This window comes from Sander vitreus, chromosome 10, assembly GCF_031162955.1.
Source record: "Sander vitreus isolate 19-12246 chromosome 10, sanVit1, whole genome shotgun sequence".
Classification (NCBI taxonomy): domain Eukaryota; kingdom Metazoa; phylum Chordata; class Actinopteri; order Perciformes; family Percidae; genus Sander; species Sander vitreus.
The window spans coordinates 5,779,741-5,804,441 of record NC_135864.1 but is presented as its reverse complement, the minus strand read 5'-3'; positions in this window follow the sequence as shown (position 1 = coordinate 5,804,441).

Here is a 24,701-nt window from a genome sequence, read left to right as displayed (position 1 = left end):
ATATGTGTGTGTGTGTGTGTGTGTGTGTGTGTGTGTGTGTGTGTGTGTATGTATGTATGTATGTATATATAGATATTGTATTAGTGTTGTTGTTTTTTTTGTTTTGTTTTGTTTTTGTGGTTTGTTTTTATTCAATTCATTTTTGCTTGTTTGTGGGAGTAAAAACAACAATGTTATTTTCTGAATGTTATCAGGGCATTGACTGTTGTCAGTTACAGATGGCCGGAAAAAAAACAACTAAAAGATATGTTTGTTGCAATGAAGTTGCGGGAGACAGTGAAAGTTGCAAAAAAAGTTGCAATTGTTTTTTTTGTATAGTTCTTTCAAAATAAAAAGGTAACTTGTTTTGGGGAGAATAAAACTACTCTGGGCTGAGATTTCCTAGTAACCTTACCAAAAAGGCTCAGGATGCTCCAAATGTTGGTATAATATGAAAATGGCTGGTGGATTTAAGACAAAAAATAATAATTTATTGAATGAATCAAATTTGAAGATATCTGTCACTGTCAGTGGCTTATTCATCTTTACATTGTTAGTTAATTTCCTATCCTGGCCTGGCCTGGGACACACATTCATATGGTTTGATAAAGTACTTATTGGATTTTAACTTATCATTGCACTTACAACGAGCGTAGCTGTCCTCAATTTAGGTCATTGTGTCGTCTCATCTCCGGTTTTTCATGCATCCACCGTGTGTGTTGTTTGTGTGTGTGTCTGTGTGTGTGTTTGTGTGTATGTGTGCACACGCGTCAGTCGTGGGGGGAACGGAGCAGCAGCCAGGATTGAAACGGCAGCAACTTCAGCGACTTTTAAATCGTTACAGCGTACATTGATGTTAAAATGTATACAGGTTGGCAGGACTGTCTGAAATGTTTTGCACGGTCTTTCGCTGTACGTTTTGTTGGTAAATGTGAGATGTTCGAGTCGCACACGTCTCGTCTTCATATCACAAACAACGAAATGATCAACCCATTCTCACTCCCGCTTAGTCATTGGCTCTCAGAGTGCACGTGGGACTGCTGGCATTGGTCGAAGTCGCGGGAAACTTCAGGTTATTGGTCAAAATTACGAGTCGCACCAAATTCGCGGTGATTGGTTGAATTTGCGTGAATTGGCGACATCGCGAAATCCTGGAGGGACTGCCTACTGCTCCCAATAAGTGACTAAATAACGCCAACATTTTCCTATTTACATGTTGTGATTTGTATAGTCACAGCGTGTACAAATAACAAGGTCACATGAGACACAGCCATCTTCTAACCGTATACATACTGGGAACTATATTCTCAGAAGGTGAAGCACTGCTACTAATGCTACTTGGGCGGAGTGATTTGCTCGCAGCACCTGAGAAGCTCCGTGGTGAGGAGCAGAGAGTTTGCCTGGAGTTCGCTCAGTTGCTGCAAGCATATCACTCGCCCAAGTAGCAGAAGTAGAAGTGCTTCGCCTTTCTGAGAATATAGTTCCCAGTTTGTATACGGTTAGAAGATGGCTGTGTCTCATGTGACCTTATTATTTGTACACGCTGTGACTATACAAATCACAACATGTAAATAGGAAAATGTTGGCGTTATTTTGAAGCGGAAGTATTGTTTTAATACAGAAAATGTACCATCTAGATATTAATGTTAGCAAAGTGTAGCACAGAGTTGCAGCACTAGGAAGCTGGGCGAACCAACATTCACTTTACAAAACGTACAGCCATCTAAAGGGTGAAGAAAAGGACTCGACCCATAGCCTTGACGCCTGAAGACTTGTGTACTCCCACACTCTGTCTTTGTTTCTTTTCTTCTTCTTTTTTCAGTTTGTTACCTTTTCATAAACACAGGTGAATAGTTTGTTACACAGTGTACTGGAGTAAGAGCCTAATAGTGCCCAATTTCTATTCATTAAATCAAGAATATATTCTAAACATTGCATTTACAGGATCCAAACATTCTGCAGTGAATTATCCTGATTTGCTGGGATTTATTCTAATGGAATAACCATAAAATCAACATTCCCATTTTCTAAGTATATCCATAAACTGTTGATTAATTGTTTTCCAAAACGTGCTGTATTATGATACAATTGCATATTCAGTAAAAGATTGATATATAGATAGTAATGCCTTCCTAGTAAGATCTTACAGAATCCCTGAATTACAATGGTACCTGCATGCTGCAGCTTAATAACTATGGTCTGGCTGTATTAACATCAATTATTATTAAAACCTTAAGGCCAGTGTTCATTATTGAAGGGTTTCTTATTTGATACATCTTACAGGTTGCTGCTGCCAATCCGCTATGGTTTAAGGGCAGGATGATGTTATTGATGTGGACCACCCTTGTTCTTACCGGTACTCTGCAATCCCTCATACCTAAGGCCAGGCTACACCACGCATCTTCAAAATGGAAGCATGGGCAAAGAACATCCAAAACTAAGAGAATCTCTAAACAGTACATTCATCTTGCATAACTGTTCTAATCCCTCTAATATCCGCCAGGAAGCTAGTACTTTGAAATGCCAAAACACTCCTGAAGGTTCTCTAGTGTTTCTGACTGCTCTGGCTACTTCGCCAGAGGTAAGTCACCGGGCACAAGTCAGTGTTTTTTGTTTCAGCACAGACTGTAGTCAGGTACAGTGTGTTACACATGGCAACATATAACGAATTGTGATAAATGAAAAAGAAAGTACTTACAATGTATTCAGTTCTACAATCTGACAACAATCAAACTCTTCTTTACTCTATTAGCCATGACGAAGTTTCAAACCAAAATGTCAGAAGTACATATAAACATTATTGTACATTTACTGAAATATTTATCTTAGTTTGTGCAAATGGAAGTGCTCCAGTATTAAACATGACTCCAAATGTTCCTGTATCCCACAGCATTGCGAATTGACAAAATCAAATTTACCAGCCTCCTGTGACTGCACAGGGACGCACACAAAGCAGGACATTGAGCAGAATGATAGCTAACCATTGTTTTAAAGTGTGCCAGAGCAGTGTGGTGACCTCCCAACGCTGTAACATCTGATGAACTATTCCTGATAAATTGTGCTCATGGCAGGCAGAGTCGGGTTTCTGCCATTTTTCCTGCGTATCATGTTTGCTGACTGTATAAATGTAGTAATTGAAATGTAAAGCAGGCTTCCCGTGGTACAATATTTACACAAAACGCCTCACATATGGTACGAATTGCTGGGCAGCTGCTATCAATCGGTGGAGTCAAGCATAAAAAACACTTCGAAAATGAATTTTAAATTAAGAGGGAGGGATGTACAGTCTCAAAAGACTAAAGATTTCAGAGTGTAATTCCTGAATGTACACAGTTACTGTATATTTTGTCTGAGTTGGATGGCATTTCAGACCCCTGCCTTCCACATTCAGAAGTCTGTGTATGGACAGTGCAGTTCAGCTTCAAAATTAAAAAAAAAATCCTGTATTTTTGACCAGTTATACCAATGCTTTTGTTTGTCCGTTAAGCCAGACTTGGCGCCATGTTTAACAGAGCAGTGATTAAACAAGTGGCTCCGAAGTTTTTTGTTGCCCCTTTTTTTGTGGAGAAGAATATTTGGTTACACTTTACTTGAAGGTATCTACATAAGAGTGACATGACACTGTCATGAACGTGTCATAAACATTATAAACAGTCACAAACGTTGATGACATAACAATTCTTTTAGTAAGTGTCATTCAGTTTTTGTCATGACAAGTTATGGTTAGGTGTCACTCTTATGTAGATACCTTCAAGTAAAGTGTTACCGAATATTCTAACGCTCATCCATCTTCCAACGTACATCCTTTGTTGTGACCTCCTACATAAAATATACTACATACTGAAGTTTTGTAACATTTAAATAAGCAATGGGATATTAATAAGGCATACATTTTTGCATTACAAATAACAGTATCTTTTCTGAAGTTCTATCCACATTTTGATTGGAATCATTTAATGATTGTATTCAGTATCAGTTCCACTAAAGACCATTAAACAATTTTAATCTTCTCATATAACTCGCTTTAAAAAGAACTAACTCTCTTTAGAAAGCGAATGAGCGTATTCCCCAAAATTTCAAACTATTCCTTTAAGTACAAGCTGAGCTTTAGATTAAACCGCTCCTTTGGTAATACTATTGATTGTATGTATTCCTTGAAAACACTTTAACTCCAGAATTTTCAGATGGCCTGCTTACCAGTACTAATACATCTGAGCAAGCTTCTTTCCTGGCTCATTATATGCTTGGGGGGGGGTCACCGCTAAATCAGTGGTAATCATCTGGACACTAACCACACTCCCGTGACATTAAGCATTTCCATTGGAAGGGGGTCTGACTGTATTACTTTGTGGCTGCGGTGTCTCTGCAGGGTGTACCGTAAGTCAATACATTTCTGTACATGCTTGCCATTTTTCCCCTTTTCTCCTTGATGTGTTTAGTCACGCAGCTGCATGCAGATCTGAGTCATGGTGGGATTCTTCTTTACTGTACTGTGGAAATATTCAGATGATCAGCAACACATGACTCGGAATTAATCATTTCAAACCTGGGGGGGAGCTTCTTGCCAGCTCATCTCAAAATTGCTGTGCTCCAAGTCTCATGCCACAAGTCTCATGCCACGTGTATATACTCTGAGTGTGGTATTATTCAAATTATTCAAATTCACTCATTAAAGGGTTTTGTGCAAATTCATCAGGGATTGGATCACCTCCTTTTGGCATTTTTGTTTCATCTAAGACTTGAGTCATCTCCACTGATAGCGCTATGATGCAAGAAATGTGCTCCTTGTTACCAACCGTTGATCATATGGTTGCACAACATGGATATTGGGCCTATTGACTCCCCGTCTACACCACTTACAATCGCTGCATTTCCGTAATGCGTTTCATCTTCCTACGTAAATCCAATTATGCAGATTCACTAATTGACTGCTTTGTGGAACTCCGTCACAACTTTAATCATCTTGGTTTCGATCTGGGTGGCATCAGATGGCTCCAACGTAATCTGTGATCACCCCTGAGGTTGCATGTACGGGACAGATGTCTGTAGTCCTATCTCAGATGTAAATCATTGTGCCGCTCTACCGAACTAAAAAGCCGATCACACAAACGCCCGAGGGGAATCAGTTATAGAGAAGCAGAACTCCCAATCAAGTATGTGCCGGTTTTGGCCTCCAAACCACGGTCACATCTGAGATTGTGACAGTGCAACCTAATAAAAGCTGGTATTATGGTGTCAGTCTGGTTCCTGCCAAAAGAGGACTGAGTGGAGGAGACGCATGTGGAAACAGGCAGTTGTTTGACATTGAAATGGTTTGGTGGAAAGTGTGGGTCAGACAGATCAGTGAAGACATTTACAAACGTTCAACTGCAACAACAGAGGTGTCATTTTTGTAGTTTGGGCCATAATTCATAACGGCAACAATAACATCACCATGGTAATTGCTAAAATCTGGAAATGTGGTGACATTGTTAAAAAGAAGTCAGATGGGGAGAGAAACCTGACCAGTCAAACAGTTTTAAAACAAACTTTCAGCCTAGCCACATTTACTTAGAATAGAAAACCAATATGAATAGTAAAATTGGTCCAAACTTACCATTGTAAACACCCACCACAGTTTACATTCCTTTTGGTTTAATTTTTATCTAAGGTACATGCCGTAGTTATACATACAAATACTTTTCCTATGCAGTGTGATATTATTAAATGTCAAACTCATGGTGGTGCTAGAAGAAAAGTCAGAGGATCACCAAAGTCAATATCCTCTGGGCGCCATTCATTTCTCCACCATATTTCATTCAGTAGTTGTTTTAATATTTCAGTCTGGACCAAAGTGGTTGACCATCAGACCAACGCTGCCAGCCCTACAGTCATGCCACTTGCATGACTAAAAATGGCTAAAACTTTGAAGAGTTGTAATAAACCAGAATAATTTTTTAGATCTTTTTCTCTAATGTGGGTTCATGCTTTTCTTTTTTTAGCCATGTTTCATAAACATATTAAAATTTCACATGGAATGTCTGCCTTTCTGTAAAGGTTTTTGTCGGCGAGGCGTTTTCAACGAATCCAACTAGTTTCTTCAACAGTTGAAATAAGTTTCAGTCGCACCCTCCATCATCTGCTACATGAGGATATCCAAATGTTTCTCTTCATAGAGAACAACATGCAGGGTTCTTTTTTCAGACAGACATCTGAGTACAATAACCAAGACCGAAACCTTGGATACACACCCATGTCATGTTTATACTGGCTCTGACATGATACCAAAACCTATTTTCATTGTGATTGTAAATACCCAGAGAATGCATGGCATTGTCGCTTAAGTTGTCTCCATAGCAGATGAGTTTAAACTTGCCGTGCATTGTGCTCGCACTGTCAAATGTCAAAGTACCCGGCACCACATGTTGCACAGAACTGTACATTGCTGGATCCTTGCATGGGAAACCCTCGTGAGACATTAATGAAGCTTATCAACAAGATCAGTCACAACTCTAGTTTCAGATTGAAGGTGTCTTCTGGGCTGCAGGCTTCTCAGTTGCTGTGGCCTACATTTCTTGCTATTACAGACATTTTTTCCCCTTCTTATTCTGCAATAATTATGTCATATCATGTGAAGCACTCACTGCATGTCATTTTGTTATTATAAAGCACTGAGCTGTAGGCTGTTTCTTGTATGAAAGGTGTTCAGCAAATAAAGTTTATTTTCATTATTGGTTGCTCAGCTCACCCTCCTGTCCACTCATTTTTATCCACATGAATCCCGATTAGGATGATTGTAGGCAGAAATACATTATTAATGAGAATAATATTCTCTAAACTGTAAACACTGTCCGCATTTACGCACGAGGACTGCAGTCAACAGCGTAACGTCATCGGTTATTTCATAAGCTAAATGTCGAGTTATGTTTTCTCTGTCAAGTTAATAACTGCAGATTTTAGTTTTGCTGTTTAAATATCCCATGATATCAGCTACAGTGACATTACTGCGTGCATGTAAACATTTACAGTTACTGAAAAACAGCCTTACTCATCATTACAGTAAATCTTTGAAGAAAACACTGATACATCACTACAATGCATCATTTAAAAGCAATAGCCTACAGAGACTGTAGAGAGGGTGCAAATAATGTATTTGGGTTGGTGTAGGTGGGAGATGTCAGGTAATTGATTTGAATGACGTCAGAGCCGATCTGCGCATCCTCACCTAATATTCCTACTTTTACACATGGTCATAATAATGTAGTCATATCTGTAGTGAGTTTTTAACAAAACATATATATTGAAATAAGCCAGGGGGCGAACAGGTAACTTGTTTCAGACGCTGCTCTGGGCTCTAAATAAACCAGTGTCCTGTGCACTGTGTAACTGGTTTATTACACCACTCAGACGGTGCCATGAAGTACATTATCATTATTAGGCCTATTAGGTGTGTTGCAATGTCTCACTGAAAATAAAATGTATGCACGGTGCATACAGGAATATGGCGCTACTGCGCACTTATAGATTATGAACAGTGAAAAGGTGATGTGTCACTTTAAATTTTGCTGCCGCAAGGACTTGTGGGACGGCATTATCTCCTTTCCTTTCATAAAGGATGGTCCAGTGTATCCAAGAGGGTAAGCCCCTGCCCGGAACGCGTAGCTCATATGGCGCCATTTTGATGTTACCAAGCCATCACCTCCCGTTAACATTCCATTGACTGCCATTCATTTTGGCGCCACTTTGACAGCGAATAACTTTACATCTGAAGCGTTTAAAGACTCTATTTGTCCATTGTTTATTTCTAAAGAAACACGACAATGTATAAAAGGCTCCATTACCTTGTATCTCACGTTATGGCTCCGTAATAGACATTTTTGTAAAAATAGGCTAACGATTTTGTCATAACCACAACTTACTGTCGCATAGTAGAGGAATTACCGTATAGTACAGGAGAAGCTCGCAGGCAGTTTCGACTTCCATTCACTGTTTAAGTTTAATTACTAATGTTAACTAGCATTTTAGTTGCCTGTGCCTATGTTATCTCCTTACATATACCTACGCTCTCCGTCTCTGTAAGATTGTGAATGATTGAGATTTCTCTTGGCACAGCTACCAGAAGACTTCCAACATTCAGACAGGTTGCTTACATCACATCTACATCTTCGAGCGCAGTTGGAGGCTGCTCAGTAACGCTCAGCCATCACCGGATTAGTGCTTCTAATATCCTTCACTGGTCTCCGTCCAGAGCAACGGGATCTGTTGGTCCAGTTTATATATTGTCTATGAGTGTATCCTATGCTAAAGGAAGTAACCAAGGAAGCAATGAAGCACCTTTCCTTATCACTTAGACAATTCAAACAGCTCTTATCATGGCAGCTACTTAACTACTTCCGGGTCATTTCACTCCATTAGGAACCTTCCTAAGCAAATTTGACTATTCGACTGCAGGCAGTGTCTTCTTTACATAGTAGAGCACAGCCAGGTTTATTTTTCAACTGTAAAATGTCCATGCACATATGGTGGTTAAAATTAAAATCAGTTATTGCAGATTTAAGTAGTTTCACGTTGACAGACCTATCCCAACAGCGCTGGTTTATGGTCTGGCTACACCGCTTATCTATACCTATCTATATTTTAGGGTAGGGTAAAAAAACACTGAGGCTTGTTTGTATTTCTTTAAACCAATCACAACCGTCCTGTGTGGCGCTAAGCCTCTTATGCAGCATTGGTGTCCAATGTGCATCCGTTGAGCCAGACTAGGTTTAAGTGAAATCATGAATACAGAACTTTCATGAGTAACAGAGATTCTTTTTATTATTTTTTATTCTATTGCTGCTTTTACTCGAGTAAAATAACTGAATACTTCTATCATCACTGCTCTTATTTCAGAGGCCAATTAGCTGCACAAGAATGGGTGAGTCAATTGTGACTCATAAAGCCCCCCAGGAGGAACCATAAACAGGGAAACCTATATAAGAGAAACTGATTTCCCATAACAAATGTTCCCATGCAATGTGGTTTCATGTACATCAGCTCACTTCCGTTTGTCAAAGTTAATGGCAACACATAATAATGTTCAAGAAGGCCAAGGGAGTATACATGGGTTTGTCCGTGAGAACGAGAGACTTTGAATTCTTCATGCCGTACTTGACTTAATCATACAGCACAGCTTTGCACCATGACTTGCACATAAAAACAGTTGATGCTGACCCGTGTTGTATTTTGTGGGCAAGGAGATGAGCCTTAATTGCAGACTTTGGAAAGTTGTCAACCCCACAGAATAGCTCTCTTAGCCACATAAGGGACATTGCAGTTTGTCCCTTGGGTATTTCAACAGGCTTCTCTCACTGGGAATACTGAAAGCAATTCTTCTGCAGCTAAAAGTGGGATTAATATTTGTTTCAAACACACCAGCTGTTTAAATCATTGCAGTATTTTATTAACGATGTGTGTTTAATCGATGCACAATGTAGTTTGTCTTCTAATTTGTTAACCCCAATTTATGAAGGGATTAAAAATGTCGAGTAAGATGTGGGTTAGGGTCAATCAGAATTTTGAGAACGACACAGAAATGGATCAATACCCTTAAATATGGTGGGGCATAGTAATAGAACATAAATCACTCTGAAGAATTTGGACAGTGATTGTGTTGCAGCTGAATTGTAGAAAGTGAACTGAATGGATTCAAACATCTATGTAGACTGTTTCATGAAAGCAAATGCTTTTTTAATTGCCAGCCTGCTGACGTCTGCTCTGTTGCAATCCCAGTTTCTGCAAACAATATATAAATCATCAGAAAACACATTGTTCATTACATTTTCCTAGAGCCCAGAGTGATGTCATTAAATGTCTTGTTTTGTTCAACCAACAGTTCAAAACCCCAAATACTTTCACCTTAGTATAATATAAGACAAGGAAAAAGCAGCAAATGCTCACATTTGAGAAGCTGGAAGCATTCAATGTTTGGTATTGTTGCTTGGAAATTAACTTAAATAATGAATCGATAATTAAAATAGTTGCAGATTTATTCTCTCGATCAACTAATCCATTGATCGCCTAATCGTTGTTGAATGTTTGCTATATGTTACCATGTTTCACCAAACTGTTAAACCTCAGCAAATGTTGCAAAGAAAACTCCCGCACACTGTCACACTGTCAAAATGTTGGCCATTTTGCCTGAAGATGGTCTTGTACCCAAACGTTGCCTACTATTAAACTGTATACAGTTTTGCAAGTTAGACAGTGTGCAGGAGTTTTCTTTGCAACTTTTGACCTGCTTGTCCCCTCCGATGCACCTGTCTCACATTGTAGATGTGCAAAGTATTTTTCTGTACTGAAACCTTAGCATATGACCATTCTAACTGTGTACTTTTTTATGCTAACTTTATGCATGCTAGCATAACATACTAAATATATCATACGTTACCAGCATTTTGATAGCCTAACTTGCTAACATGCTTTGTTTTGTAGTCCAGCAACATGCTAATAAAGAACAGCTAAACCTGAAACGTCTTGAAATGGACACTGTTCACCACCCAACCGCACATTTTTTTGCATAACTCATTCAGGCAGTGCCGTGCAAAAGGCCATATGCTTACGAGTAACAACAATAAAAAAAAGTGTTGCCCGCCTAGAAACCCCAAGTGTCTGTGACCGGTTGTGACAAAATGAAACAAACAGGTGTGTATCTACCGATCTTTTAAGTGTTGCCAAATGTTACTATCCCAATTATGTGAGAACTGACAGAAATAGGAAGAAAAGAGTTTACTCCGGTGGATGTTTGGTTTCCAGATGCTGTCATTAGACATGCAGAGGAGAATAAACACATCCTCATGTTCTAACCAAAGAATGTTAATACTCTCACCTGCTGCAGAACTTCTCTTTGATGGTGCCAGCATGAATCGGCTCTCTTGTTGGCAGGAGTTTTTACAGGATGAGGCCCTGTACCCCCAACTTTTGATAGGCCTTGTTGTGTGTATGTGCGTGGAGGTCATCTGCAGGCTTTACTGCTCAGATTACCGCTTGGTCCAATACACACAGGAGTTGACTGTGGAGTTAAAAGCTGACTAAAACCAGCCATCTCAGCAATCAGTCAATTAATCACTCACTCACTTATCCATCGTCACACTCAATTTAATCCTTCATTCTTTTCCTTATCAATGATCCCACTCACTTAAACCCTCACCCCCAATATAGGCCTATGCATCGACAGTGTAAGCATACAATTATATGGCTACTGTATAATCACAGCAGTAGATATAACAACTATGACTAACATATTACAGTAAATTTAAAGAGAAATTTAACCTGAGCAGGATAATTAGAGAGAAGCCTTTTGAGGCTGAGAAACTGTCTGTCATTGCAGACGAATATTTGCATGTAATACACATTTTCACATTCCTTCCCCTAAAACCACCATGACACATAGAGTTGCAGGGTTCAACCAGCTCTGGGGAACCATATTTTCCCATGGCCCAATCTGAATCTTGAGTCAACGTGAGCACACGTGGCATTATGAAAGTTGGAGTGATTTGCGTGGCAACAAAAACACAAATCTCTTGGCATTGACAACAAAACAGCAGTGCGATCAATTAGCCAAACGCAGGCATCAGATCCAGCCCGTCAGTAGAAGCTAAAGAAGTCTTGATATCTTTCGCGTTATGCCTTTTTTGTTTTCTGCTGATCTCAACTTGGAGGAAGGAGAAAAAACAGTCAGGAAGCATCCGTTTCTAATCAGGACTCCTGCTGGATTACTCTGGGAGGAGAGAAGAAAGAGCAAAGCAGGAATGAAATAGTTATTAAAAGACTTGCGTTGGCCTAGCAGCTGCTTTTGATGATATAATAAACAGTTAATACAAAATTAGATCAGATAACCCCGAGGGGAAAGCTAATTACCTTATTTTTGAAATAACTATTATCTTCAGTAGTACATCTGGTCCTTGGTTAATGTTGTCATTAATATTGGTGATATTTTTGGGCTCCTGAAGTCCATATGCTGTGCATCTTTTGTCATTTGCATAAAATATCTTGTCTAACTGTTCTTATTCTACAACACTTGTAAGAGTGTAATAAGAGAGATGTTTTATTTTTTGCATCTATCAATACATCACTGCATCTTTTACCCTTGCACTCTTTACTTTTGATCTACTTATCCTTACATTTAATCTCAATCGCATGTTGAATCTGTGGGAAATGACTTTAATAAGGCCATATGTTACAGGTAATAGTCCATATCTAAGAATGTACACGTTACAAAATTCAGGGTTATTGATTTGAATTGCCACCCACGTCTCAAATATCGAGGAAAACCAGCTAATCAGAGCTTCAATTTAGGATTCCCAATTAACAGTTTTAGTCCCTGCTTATCATATATTAAACTGTGTAATCCTAGAATCAATGCAAATTGAAGGTGATCTCATTCTTTTGAATGAAATGAAATTGACTTTCAACCAATTTTCCTGTGATTATCTGCAGTTATCGGGCCCCTCAGTTTGTTGTCTTTACAGAATGTTGATACCTCCACCCAGATACTGCGAGCGGGGGTCAAACAAAACACTAAGGATTTTATTTGCACAACTGATGTGAACCACATCTGATTAACATTACAGCATCTTTTCAAATGCTTCCTCTCTGCCTGTGATGTGCCAGAGTCTGGTCTCTCAGCACAAAGGGGCTTAGGAAAAACTTTAGTGAAGAGGTTCTCAAGGTCTGCAGCGCAGCGCAATGTCTTTGACTATCTCCCACTAATGACTCTGATTGTTTTTGCATAGACTCAGTATCAACTGCTCCAAACCACATTATCAAGATTTTGTCTACTTTCCAAACTTGGGCCTACTTAGGCATCATGTACAAAGCCAACAGGAGGGATGAGACTCTTTTTTTTATTTTTTTTTAAATCGAAAACCCGTTTTACCTCAAACTCTTCTGTCTGCAGATAAAACTCACATGATGAATTGCCTCATGGCTACAGAGGCTTCCAAAAAGCATAAATAAATGCTGCAGTACTCGGGCCGCCTTGTGGAACCCCAGTACTCTTGGCGTTCGCAGGGATAAAGGGAATAAATTCATTCTGGAGCTCCTGTAAGTGAGCCAACAAATCAACCAGGATGCACAGACACAGCCACAGATCCCTGATGATACTTTTATTATCAATGAAACTTCATCTGGTTTTTCCATTTCTGGCAGGCAAATGTTACAATTAGAATACACATCGAGCAAGGAGAATATGATATGTACAATAGGTAAATTACATGTTGACCTCTGTCTGTGTGTTAGCTGTGAGTCTGCAGGATTTTGTATCTGCCCCATTGTTAACATTGTTTATTACGGTGTATAGGTAGTAATATACACCATAGAAATCAATCTGCAGAAAACAAACCTTATTCTAACTTTGCCCCTTAAGCTCAGTTTGTTCCAGACATTTACAAGCTTCACTGGAGGGAGCATATTTGTTTCTTAGTTTTTTTGTGAAACCAGGGTTGCAGACAGTGAAGAAGTGGATTAAACTGCAGTAGTGGCAGACATAGTGCATTTTTATGTAAAGTAAGACAAGAAAATGGAGCTGCAGATGGTTGGAAGAAGCAGATAATATGCTCTGTCTATTTTTGCAGCAAAGTCATTTTTTATTACTGCACAAGACTCCAGTCACAACATCAGGGTTTTCCCTAACTTTATAAAGCTTAGGTGCAGCACCCAAGCCGCTTTGGGTAGCACCTAAGATGAATGAATGTAAAATAAATGTGAGCATCAAAACTAAATAAATGATGAGTGATTAAATCACTCCGATCTAATGGTTGTAGTTGGTCCCCTGTAGACTTCTTTAGCAAGTTTTGTCTTTAATTATCTACTCTAGCTTTTCCAACGTTTATACAAAGATATGGTAGTAATAATAATGGTTTAAAATCTTGTAAAATTGCATTTCCTTTATTGAAAACGTAACATTTTCTTGAGGGAGGACCCCTAAACCCAAACACGTACACTTGAACTTTCACAGGCAAAAGACATGTAAAATTATCTTATGTATAATGTATAATATGTATATATTTATATTAAACTTACGATGGATGGATGGATACAGTACATAGACAGAAAGATAGATAGTCAGATAGTTAGATAAGGTAGATACAATATGAATCCAGCTGGTCAGTATCAAACTTTAAAGTAACTTCAACTCAATTCAGGCTCTAGTGTGTACACCCAATCCCAGAGAAGCCGCTCTGGGCTGTGAGCTGATTTTATATAATGGCCTCATTGGTATTGCAGGATCACTCGACGCACAATGGCCCAAAAAGACTTTCCATACACAATCATTATAAAAAGAATGGCTGTTAAACAACGGATTTTATTGTCTTAGAGTGACAAACACCCCAGAGTGACTCTTTGTAGTATTAGGATTTTGTTGAAAATTTGGAAATTCTGAAAGGGCCATATCATTAAATTATTTTATATCATTCATGTGAGCGTGGAGCCAACAGGAAGTCAACCTGCTCAGCCAGAAGAGAGCGTGCTCTGTTGGCCCAAAAACACAAAAGGTCAGCGTAAGTGGCGTCTGCGCCCAGGGAGCAACTTTCCGTAGGAATGAATAGGGCTCCATGTTGAAACACAGTATCTCCTTTACTTCATACATCCATGGGTATTATTAAACTGACTTCATGGTGATTATTTAACTGACTTCATGGTGATCATCAAATTGACTTCAGTCTGGCGTTTCACCAGCATTGGAGCATTGGGTTTTTCTCACCAGACCTTGAAAGGTTTTCTGTTCCCGAGATTGCAACTTGCTTCTGATTAAATATCATGAACCAAACATACAATGTGATCGATCCGACATTGCCACCTGCTGAAGTGATCCTGACGCATCTCATGTCATTTTTAGTAAGTAGATGACAGTTTAAACATCACTTTTATGTTTAAACACTTTTTATCACATTATTCAACATAAAAAACAGTGAAACATATCAACAGTGGAAACACCTTGAGCTGGGAAATTCCCCTTAATACTTTTCCCCATTAAAAAATGTTTTCAGTCAGAACACAAGACAAAATAAGAGTTTACTTGCAAAACGTAATGTGCAAAAGAATTGTTTTTCTCGATTATTCTGTTTTTGTGATCATGAGGCAAAATCGGAATTGCGAATAAAATTTGGATTAGTTGCACAGCCCTAATCTCTACTATATGTAATATGCTGCAGGAAACCCTGAACTTGTATTTTGTATCTTGTAGACATGAATTCAAGCCGACCACGGACATAGTTCTTCATGAAGAAGGAGCCTTTAATCTTTTCCCAACCACCCTTTGACTTTGACTCTACAGGGGGTGAGTGTCGGGTGTAGTGTCACTTTGGTTTCAAAACATTGTGCAGTGCTTATGTAGCACAACATAGAAACACTATCATTTGTCTCTACAAGCCTCTCAAAAATACCAAGTGGAGGAGAGACGGACTCGGTGGGTGCTGCCTTCACTACAGAGAGATTATGTAGGATCTGTGAGCTGTTAATGTCCGATTGAACAGGTGTCAAATCTACATGGCAGAGGATAAAATCCTGTCAGGTGTTTGCTTTGAAAAGCTGACCTCGCCATTCCACCCCGTCCACACTGCATTATTCACTTGATATTTTGACAATGCTCGATACTAAAGCGAGCCTTGAAGCCAACACTGAGACTATGCAGCTGCACAGCTAAGAAGTGTTAGAATAGTGTGTGTGTGTGTGTGTGTGTGTGTGTGTGTGTGTGTGTGTGTGTGTGTGTTTACTGAACACATGAACCTTAGCTTTCATGTAACATATAAATCCAGTAATTGATATGTAAAATCTCTAGCAGGTGTGGCTGACATTGACTTGGCTCCCTGCGATTCAGCCAGATTTATTTTAAGTCTGAAAGGTACTTTAAATCTGCAGACAAACACTGCCTAACTACAAATCACAGCATTGTACTGTGCTATAAATATACCCACTATAAGATTTTGTGGAGTGCTCTTCTGTCATCACACTTTTCAGACTTAAAGCTTCGATGAGAAATATGCATCACTCTAATTCCAGACTTCTGAAGTACATGACTTAATCACAACACAAGTGTATTCACGTACATTGACATTTTCAGTGCCTAGTCAAAAGAGCATACAAGTCATTCCAGAACTGCGGAAATAAAAAAAAAGCAGCTGTTCATAGGGGTTGCAGTTCAAAAATACAATAAAGTAAAGGCTCTTTAACAAAATGAGAAGAAAATACATGTGAATGATATTTATTGCATTCAGGCTCTTTCGTTCTATCTCTCTCTCTCTGTTTGCATGCTGGCAATGATAATTTCAGTCTAACAAATTCATTTGACATGCTGTGTAAATTGCTGCATTAGTATATAATAATATAATATATATAATATAAACATAATCCAATTTGTGTCATTGGACATTGTCAAGGAATGAAACATGGTGATACTTTATTTTAGCAACGTTTTAGGAATATATTCGTGGTTATCATCATATATTTGTATAGATTAAATGATCTTTTCCCCCCAAAAAACAAACATACTGTAGTAGGTTGAAATGTGAGCATATGGGATTATGTGGGGATGATGCAGGGCATTACATCTTAAGTTAAGTAAATTAAGTCTAGATTTATTTATTTTTACCATTCAAGCAAAGAAAAATGTACCATCAAAGACATTTTAAAAGAGTTGCTGCCCACACAGTATGATGTAAATGTATTTAACGTTGCAATATCACTAAACAAAAATATAATTATTTCAGAAAGATACTACTGAGTATACATTTTAGTATAGGTGACAAGTCACAAATATTCCATTGAACAAACAAGACACATTAATGTCCTGAACCATTTGTCTTTAGGTGGCTTTTAGCAACTTTGTTTCAGTGGGCTGGAATTTGACTCCGGGGGTCAACCCTGTCAAAGCTGAAATTGTTATTAATGGACAAACCCTTCAACAGTCCGTTCTCGCAGCGCATGTGTCACTCGCCTCAAATATTCAGCTAAATCTACGGGATCTGACCTGCTCTCAGAGTTCAAAGGTCAACTATAGCATGAAATATGGCCAAACCTTATGAGAGGCAAAGCCCCTGCTTCTCAGTTTACCTCAGTTTAAAAACAAAACACAACGAGGGAGGGCGTCTTCAGGATGTGCAACTATAAATTAGAGCATGTTTGATGCCACAATCATGACACAGCAGTAAAATATGTTTTCTGATGACTCTCAGCTGCCACTAGGGCTTCATTGGCAGACTGACAGACATCTTATTTGTGGGACAACTCAGGCATGTTATTTATATGGCCTCGCTAAACAAATGATGGGACTTTTGAATTAAGTGGTTATTTAAGAAAACAAATTGAATCACAGGGGAAGTGGAGGGAGGAACACCAAGCAGAATGGGATCATATTTAAGAGAGAAATCAGGCCAAGGTCCTCGGTCTGAGGGCGTTCTGGTGATCAGATCAGAGGTGCAGACAAAGGGAAGCAACATCTTTTAAAGCGTGTTTTATTGAAAGCCATAAAAAGTGGTCTGGATGAATTGTGCCTCTGGGGAATCAGCTTGAAGATTGGGATGTAAATCTCAGCCCTCCCCTCGAGGTAAACAAACATGTGCGACTCTCCATCTATTGAGAAAACTTTAGAAGTGCAAATACTCTCACTTCACAATAGAATGTGTTTTCTTTTACTTTTCAGTGTTGTGGTAAGCAAGCAGCACATTAGTTAGGTTTCTTTAAAGTGTGCAGCATGCTATGTTTTTGCCGTGCTTCAGGAGAGGGACCTCAGATTCCTTCAGTGTTGTTTAAGTGGGGAGTTTAGAAGAATTGGAGCGACTCCTGGCCTCTCGGCTCTCTGCACCGCCAAGGCAACAACACGCAGAAGGCGGTGCCATGATGGAAGCCAGACGTGACATCCCACCTTATCTCTCCCTGGGTGTTTCCACTCCAGACATCACTCCAGTGTGTACAAGATAGACACAAAACCCTGTTCCTGTTACATTTTCCTCCTCCTCTCTTTTCTTTCTTTGACTGGATTCCTAGAGCTCAATCCTTTGTTTTTATCCAGGATGTGACTCAAAAAACAGTCCCGGCGATGACAGGCAGGTCTGGCCAACAGGTGACAATGTCAGACTGTTTTCTCACTTCCTAGCAGCCAAGCTGTAGTGTTCTGCCTTCTTTGCTCCCAAATAGAAATGAGGTGCAACTTTTATGGCTTCACCTTCTTTCTGCAAACACATATTTAGTGTTAGAGCTCACTTTTCATGCAGCTGAAGGAGGTGATAGCAGTGTGTGCTGCTGCCATCTAGTGTCAGCCTGATGTTACCCTGGCAAAGGCTCCAGCATGCAGTAATGTAAGCTCCAATGTAGTTTTGTTTGTGATTAATAGAAATAAAGCCCATTCAGTTAAAAAGTGGACATTATAAATCAGTATGAATTTGCACAGCATGGACATATAACCAGCCTGGAGATGTTGTAAGCCTGTAGCTTCAGTGAAGTTGACATATTTGATTTGAATTCATGCAAACATTTCCACTATGGTCGGTGACCACAGCAATGAAGATTACGAGGCCATGCTCTGTCCATATGGTACAGCAAATATCACAGGCTGTTAGCCCCAGTAAACACCACATATTGGATTTTTATGTAAGCATGTGTCAAGATTTGGCATTTTTATGTCCTTAACCGTAATGCAGTTGTATATTGACGGTTGAATTATGTTGTTACACATTGTGCTCTGATTATTTTTGCTTGCACGCCATAATGGGATCAAGGCCTGATTGAAAGCTTTCTGCATATTGTATCGACGGAGGAACTGCAGCACTAAAGCCGAACAGAGCGACAGTAGCATCGTGATAAAAAATAATCACAAATAGCTTTTTGGGTTTTATGCTTTATCGCCGAGTTCTTCTAGTGTTAAGCCGCTGGCGACAGCTCTACACGTCACTGCCTCCCGGGAGTGATGTATCATTTCACAGCATCTTAAAGAACAACATGGGCACAGACGCAGATGTGTGGAAATGTGAATTGCAGCCACCAACTAAAAATAACCCAAAACTAACACAGCATGAGCTCCAACGTGTGTGTGTGTGTGTGTGTGTGTGTGTGTGTGTGTGTGTGTGTGTGTGTGTGTGTGTGTGTGTGTGTGTGTGTGTGTGTGTGTGTGTGTGTGTGTGTGTGTGTGTGTGTGTGTGGTAGCAGCATGCTAGAGTGGGCAGGACTATCCATGTGTGGTTATGACTTTTTGAAAGACTTCATCAATGTCAGCTTAGCCGATCCAGAGCCCCCCTGCTTTTTATTTCTTCAAACCAGGAGCCAAGAAAACGTCTTGCTCTTGAAAATCCCAGAAAGTGCAATTCCCATATCTGCAATTTCCTTATCCTAAATCATTCAACCCGATACCACCTCACCCATTTCGTCTATTGCTTATAATTGCTCACCTAAAGTACAAATAAATGATGCGTAACCCGGTGTAGGAACAGCAAGCTGTGCCTTCAGCCCATACCCGTCTCCTCCCATACAGTGCATATATTTATGTCCTATAGGTGAAGCAGACTAGTAAAAATATTTAAAAGAACTTTTAAATCACTTAAGCTGGGCATAATTCATTGAGCTTCCCTCTTAGCCTGTGGCATATTGGCAGCGATTAGGATAATATGCCTGAAAAAGAAGGGGCACCATTGCCTCTTCCAAACTGGAACTGAAACTGCTGCATGTGGAAAAAGACAGCCTTGTGCTGCAGCAAGAACGACCGTGGAAACCTGAAAATGAAAATGTACTCATCCAGTAATGAAAATATGACTTTTCTAAGCCTCCCTGTCTCTGAGGGAAAAAAAGAGGAGAAAGAAGTAACACAGAGTTGTCGCCATTTCACTGCTCTTGTTTTCCACTTGTAGTTTTTAGTTTTATGGGACAGATTGGCTGTGAAGGTCGGCTCCAGGGGTTTGGCGACTGAGAGGCAGAACAGAAGTGAATGAGTTCCCTGGCTGGGCCTTGGCTCTGCGGCGTCGACGATAGGACCCCAGAGCCGCTGCCGTGATTGGACAACGCACCAATAACAGGAGTCCCAGGATAAGAGCATGCAGTCTGGGGCTTGGACTAGGACTAGCAAGGCCATGCAGTTCAGAGCGTTGGACGGAGGAGGCTGAAATCCTGACTCCGCATTCATTTGTTTGCAGACTGAAATGAACTGCTAATTACAAGCAGTGTCGGCTCACTGTTACTTGGCATGTGAAAGGCGAACTACACAGTATTTTTATTTTAATGATAAGTTTAAAACTATATTAAAACTTTTGAGTATTTGCCCTTTGTTAATGGCATAATATGTTGCCCTTTAATTTAAGATAGTGATCCATCAAATGTATGTCACAGACCCATTTGTGCTCCTCTGAGTGTAAAGTAGTTGTTTCATAACAAAGTTAGGCCCACCATATTCATATTCAGACTGCACTAGTTCACAGAGCCCTGACCCAACTACTCCTATTCTTCAACACTGTATTCTTGTCCAAGACGTACAAGGAGGCAACAAAGACTCACATATATTCCTTGGCACTGGTCCCCCCCCACCAAGCCCAACGGCAGGCCCACAAATTTATACGATGCACCAATTGTAATGCCACAAACGTCTGTACAGAGATGAAGATAAGCAATTAAAGGCACTGCTCAGGTCCCACAGGAGCGTGGCGCCGAGGTACCTGAGCAAGCAGAGTATTTACTACCCGAGGTCAAAGGTCAGGGTCGCACAGGGGTGATATTTGGAAGCAGAGTTAGAGAGGCAGCCACTGGGGGAATAATGAGGCCTCTCTTGGGGGGGGTGGGGGGGTGTCAACAATTTCAGACAGAGAGACAACGGTTATAAATTCCAAAAGAAATTATGGAAATAATGGAGTCAATATTAGGATATTTTACTGAGTGTGAACCAGTGCCAGTGTATATTGTTGTTAAGTTCAGGTAATTACTACATCTCTGCCTCCTGCTGTTTCCACGAACAGTACATGCACATGTATCACTTAACCAGCAGCAGCTGGCCTCAGCCTGAGCCTGGTTTGGATGCAGAACAGCAAAGTTCAGGGACAAGATGTGACTGATTACTGATACACTATTTATCTCTTTGTGCAGACGGGGGATGCAACATAATCACACAGTTATGGGGACCAATAATACTTGGTAGAATTAGTAGAAGCGAACCTACTTAATCCAAGTTTACCCACAGTTTGTTTTACACAACTTTATAGACTGACAACCCTAAAAGTTTGATGTATAACTAATTTGCGTCAATAAAATGCCGCCAGCATCACATTTGTTTATCACTACAAAAAGGTCATGTTTATATCTGCCAGCTGTAAAAATGCTGCCAACGCAAAATAGTCATACTGAACAGATTTACAAAACGTTCACTGTGAACTAATTTCATTTTTTCTTCCTGACAATATCTGCTCTCTTGGCAGCAGAAGTATTAATAATACTTTATGATTATGTTTAGGCAACTCGAGGCAGGGAAAGACTGTTGGCTTGGTTAAATCCTTAATATTTTCAAAAATATAGAATATTTCACCAAAACCAAAATCTTTCCCTAACCATAACCAAGTGTTTGAGTAGCCAAAAACTAAACCTTGGTCACTGGTGATAAAGTCCTGTGCTTTGAATGCCAAATGCAATGCAATGCAATAACCCAGTAGTAAACATATGTAATAATGTTAATTTTATATGCTTTGTTTAATGAGGAGTTGATACAATGTGATGAACTAAATATCCTGTTTTGTGTCTTTCAGTCACTGTGTTGGTAATGATTCACTTCTGGTCACTACGGTCTTTGCTGAAGCAGTTTTAATGTAGTTAGCATGATTGTGATGACTTCATAGACCCTTACCTCATTATTGAGCTTTGCTGTTTGCGACTGATGCTGCAGCGATTAAGTCTGTGAAAACGTCAAGGCAGCTAAACAAGTGAGTCAAATTAAGATAAATACCATTAGTATTATGCCTTCAGTGTAATGGAGGTGTAATGACCATCATTTTTACAATTGAAGTTTTAGTGATTACAGAAGATCACTTAAGTCCCTGATATACAGTAGTCCAAAACCGATGCATTCACCGACAGTGGGAAAAAATGTGGTTCTATGTATACCACTTTGGATTTCCATGCATGCGACACGTTGCACAGATGCACACTTAAAATCCAACAGGCAACTTCTCGACAACAACTTTGACCGTGTCGTTCTGTGGACTCTTGCAGCTATGCAAACATGGAAAGTATAACTTTATGTAGAAGCATGAGGTGCAGGCCGGCATCTGCTTGCTGGGTATACCGCTGTTTGAAAAAGTCACGAGCTGTGTCTCAAACCGCCTACTTGCACACTTCAAACACTTAGTTTTAAGGAGAGAGGGATAATCTAAACGTCAGTGTAACTGAAAGTACCCAGATGACCTGCTAAAAACTCAAAAACTCAGTGTGGAACGATGGACCCTACTTGCAGTAAACGGGCGCCATCTTGACTACAAAGCGGAAGGGAGCCTTGACCGCAGCGCTGCTGATTGGACCTAACGAGATCACGTGGTTCTGGCTGCTCGAGAATTTCAAAAACCGCTCATGGCGGGTTCGACGTGAATACGCATCTTGTAGTTTACGAAATAGTTCACCGATATCGGTTAAAACATTTTAAGCTGCAGAAATAGGCCATATAGTTGCTGGAATCTTGTCTTCATTTCAGATCATTAAAGGTCAGTTTAAAAGATTTTCGGCCAGATTTGATATGGCGAGCCGAAATGGTCAGCCTTTATTTGGCGCACAGGAAAGCCGGCTGGAAAATCACGTTTGGCGTATTATGCTTCGCCACGCTCATCCCGTCATTATTTCCGTAAGTGTTATAACATAAGTGTTCATTTTGAGACAATACTAACCATCGAAATTAGGCACTACAGCAGTAAGTGGTCAGTGCACATTAGCAGTGTACTGACGGAAGTATGTGGAATGAGACAAAGCCCTGGTTTCAAAGCCACTCAAATTTTCCATCATACCGTTCCTGTGGTATGAGCTGTTTTTATGAGTCGTCAAGGACAGGAAGTGCATTTTTGAAATCCATCTCCCTGCCAGTGTGCAGTGTGTTTAAAAATAAAATACAATGGGGAATGTTCAATCGGGGAAAAAAAGTTCAATTTTTTTTACCCAGACATTTGAAAATAATACATTTTAAAGCTGTAATTGCAATACCGCAATACCGTGAAACTGTAATATTTTTGCTGAAGGTTATCATAGCGTCACAATCTTATACCGGCCCATGCCATGCCTACAGGGAGGTCACGTAGCAACTACCTGAATGTGCTGGTGTGTGTTTGCTTATTAAGATCCCCATTAGCGTCTGTCTGTCTTAAACAGAAGCTACTCTTTCTGGGGTCTCTGTTATTTCATTAGAATATTATATAAGCTGGATTACATCCATTACATTTATACTCACGGTACATAAAAAAGAACAGCAAAAACATAAAAAAAAAAAAAAACATTCATCAATGGTACAACAAAACGTAAACTATAGTATAACATTCATAATTTTAAAAAAAAGGTGTATGAGTGCTTCTTTAGATTATTATTATTGTTTGCTTATTTACTGTAGGTATTATTTTGCTGTTGTAAAGGGTATAAAAAGAGGGTCTTATGGAAAAGAATATAAATGTACTTAAAAAAAAATGTTTCTGTGTTTGTTCACATAATTTCTCTATCTTTGAACACATTTCCCCTCTGTTTTGTGTTCCACCACATCCTTGGTAATAAAAAAACTCCTATTAGATTTTCTTTGTGGTCTTGGGCCATAAACTTTAACCTCCCAATCACGGAAACCGGCTCATCTGACCTCATAGTATGGTAATGCAATAACAAAAACATCATACATAAAACAGCCTTATGCATGCATCACTGGAGCACCTGTTGGAGACACGGTCGCGTGCAAAAGCATGGATCGCATTCAAAAGCGGCTTAATCAACACAGATGCGATGGTTTATTATCTGAAATGATACTTGGCGATGATGCCATTCATCACATTTGTTGAAAATTAATTTTTGCAAAAGTCAAACCTTTTTTATTAAATAGTGCCGTGATGTTGTGCAGATTCCACATATGGCTCCCAGAACTCTTCACACGACTTTACATAGGTGTTACCACATTACATGGCAGCACTACAGACAAATGTTAACATGTGCCAAAACAAACAGTTGTGGTTTGATTAATGCAGAGGTGATATATTCTTAAAGCCGACAGCTCATACAGTAACTCCGCTGCCTGCTTACTGTGCCAGAGTGTTGCTGTGGATACACACATGATGCAAGCTGCAGATGGCTCTCCTTGAAAAGTGACAACAATGATTAACATGACTATAATCTGTTTTGGCAAGTTGTCTGGATGTTCTTTCCCATGATTGAAGATTGTTGCAAAGTGGCCCAAAATGAGCCCAAACAAAGTGTTATTCTAAGGTCACACTTGATGTGCTAAATGCCATTGTTAGATGCAAAGTTTATTGATACTTTACTTTACACTTTCCTTTCTGTTTCCTGTTTATTCTGCCTACATGGTAGTCAAGACAGTAGATGTTGTGATTGTTACAAACCTGATTAAATGAGCTGAAGTTGAACATTTCAAACTTGTAAATAATGAATTGAATCAGCTTTCCTATATAATAAAGGCCTGTTAATAAGTTAATAATTTAAAAAACAACTGTAGTATGAATAACTGGCTTAAATAACATATGGACTTATCAATTTAATTGATTAAG